The following is a 2,921-nucleotide window of genomic DNA, read 5'->3' on the forward strand; positions in this document are numbered from 1 at the left end:
CAAAAACCAAAAACTAAAGCAAAAACCACAAACAATCAACCTCCTCTTATCTTTAACTAATAAAGTGAAACATCTTTCCACCCGGGTGAAGCCATGTCAATTTCTTACTTTTTAGAGTGACATCATTTCTTCCTCTAAACATTAAGAGGTTGATTTGTTTGTGGTTTTTGCTTTAGTTTTTGATTTTTGCTTTTGTAGAAACCATTTTTCATTCAATCAAGTTTTGAGTTGCTTTTGACATCACATTAAGATTTTTGATTTATAAAATCCATTTGAGTTGCCAATCAAGATTTTCAATAAATAGATTCCCTAAAATTTAGGGAAACTAGTTTTTGAAAAGTTTAACCAATTTATGAAGAAAAACGAATTTTGATTTTTTTTGTAGAAACTACTACATTATAATTAATAAATAATTTTTCATAAAAATTAAAATTATCATAAAATATTTTGTACATTAGATATCATTGAAACAATAATGTGAAATATTTTAATTTGTGTATCATATCTGTAAATAAATTTATATATTTTATAAATAATATTATTTAATGTATTTTCTTTTCCAGTATATGCAATTTAGTGGGCTTAAGTCAATTGATTGGGCTTTTGGAAAATAGATGCTTCTTAAAATCTTAACATAGTCTAAAGATATTTTTTTCTTTTTGGTTCAAATCTAAAGAGATTTTGTTGGATCAAAATTTAAGAGGATTTCATTTTTCTTTCGAACCTCTTCTTCTCGTATCTAACATTTAGAAGATTCATTGAAATCCAAATTTATTCGATTAGTCATATGTATAAATTTTCCTAAGTTTCAGTTTATTAAAAAATATAGATTTTGTCAATAAAATCTATCAAATAAGATTTAACGGGGGAGGGGGTGGTTGGATGACATTTTATAGTGAAAAACAATGAATCGAAATACTTCATTCTATGATAGTATTAGAAACATTTAAAAAAAATCACTTTATGTTTTAAAAAGAAAATTAAAATGTTTGAAATGAAAAAAAAAATTGAAAATCGTTTTTAAAACTTTTATATATTTTATATATTTCATAAAACAATAAAACTATCATATTTATTTATTTAATTAAAAAAGAATTAAATCAATATTCTAAATTTAAAAAAACCTAATTCAAAAACAAAAAATTTCTTAAAAATCTTAAAACTTATAACATTTTTTTTTTAGGTTTTACTCAAATCTCAGTTTTTTTTTATGTACTCAAACCTTGAACTTTAATGTTCCAGACCTAACTAGTTATTCCCCTAACCCTCACTATCATCGTGGCCTCAACTACCCGTAATTCCACCGGCTGAGTGACCACCACCCCCCACCAATTTCCCTTATCCACCTCTTATGTTATTACCATTTCTAATCTATAAATAGGGATGCAATATGACAACAACTCTCATCACATCGTCCAGTTCATTGCTTTCTTAAACTCTTAGAAACATGCTAGGCCAGTGGCGAATCAAGCTCACTGCTACCGAGAACACCACCGCTAGCGATACTGGCCCACTGCACCAAAGACATCAACTGGAGACGGACACCGCCCCTGTTCAGCCTGCTTTAGTTGAATGCATTGTTGAGGAGACACCGGTGCCAACAGCCGTGCAGTCAAAAGGCACGCAAGACTTAACTTCTCTAGTTGGGAGCCTGAGAGTTTATGATTCTACTATTTACTCGTAAGCAATATATATTCAGACATTAGACCAAAGAAAATTATATCTTCTATGAATATATAGTAAACTTTTTCTCAATACAAATTGGAAAGCTAGATGCTTCCGTATCGAAGCATTTTATCTCTCAAAGTTCTAGTATTATTTATAAAATTTACTCTTTAGAAAGAAATACCAAAATCGGAAGTTAAAGAAGGAACATGGTGTACAGCTTGGTATAACTATATTGGTTCACTTTATTTTCTTTAGGAGACGATGGGTTGTTTTTCCAAAAATATACATTTTGATTATCAAAGATACTATTCAAAAAAACAGGAGATGATTATGAATAGATTCCAAGAAAAGACCGCTTTGTTATGCTATATCATTTAAGCCATAATCTATGAAAGATATCACTATTTGGCATTAGTGTATAGAATATGCTGGAAGATTGTCATAGATGCATGTATAATGAGGCTGAATTATGTTCCAGTGACAGTGAAACCTAAGAGAAAATCGTATATTTTGGATGATGAATATGTGTTTGTTCATCTAACCTCTAAGGATAAAGACCAAAAAAAAAGTGAATTTGAGTTATATTTCATTGGTAGTGAAAATTGTGTTTATTTATGAAACACTTTGTAAGATTTTACAAAACCTTGTTTAATGGCTGTATAATTTGTTTGTTTATGTAAACAAAACTTTGTATGAGTTGGCAAAAAAATTTAATAATTGTATAATTTAGTGAATCAGTTGTTTATGTAAGCTTTGTAAAATTGATATTGGTATAGTAACGTTAGTAAAAGTTAGTAAAACTTGGTAGAAATTTGTTTGTTTAATTGTTTACAGTGATTCATATCCTGATTAAAAATGCCAAGTCCTTCAATTTGTTTTGCTTATTTAATTTTGTTTTTGTTAATTTGTTTGATTTAAATTTTGATTTAAAGTTTGATTTTGAAATTTTCATTATATTGCTTAATATTGTTCATTATAGAAGAACCACTTTATATTTTTTATGACTTTTATCTTATTATTGACCTTATCACATTACAAAAGTTAGAAATATCATGATATTGCATATATTATAACATGATTAGATGATAAATGATCAAAGAAAACTGAAAATCATTGGTACAACCATATACGTATGTAGTTTGAGTAGAGTTTAACTAAGAAAAAGACAAAAAAGAAGGAAAAGTATGACTTTGGCAATTTCAATATAACTATAAACTAAGCAAAGCTTTGTTATACTACCCAACCTTTTAAAT

Source organism: Brassica oleracea, chromosome C8 (assembly GCF_000695525.1).
Source record: "Brassica oleracea var. oleracea cultivar TO1000 chromosome C8, BOL, whole genome shotgun sequence".
Lineage (NCBI taxonomy): Eukaryota > Viridiplantae > Streptophyta > Magnoliopsida > Brassicales > Brassicaceae > Brassica > Brassica oleracea.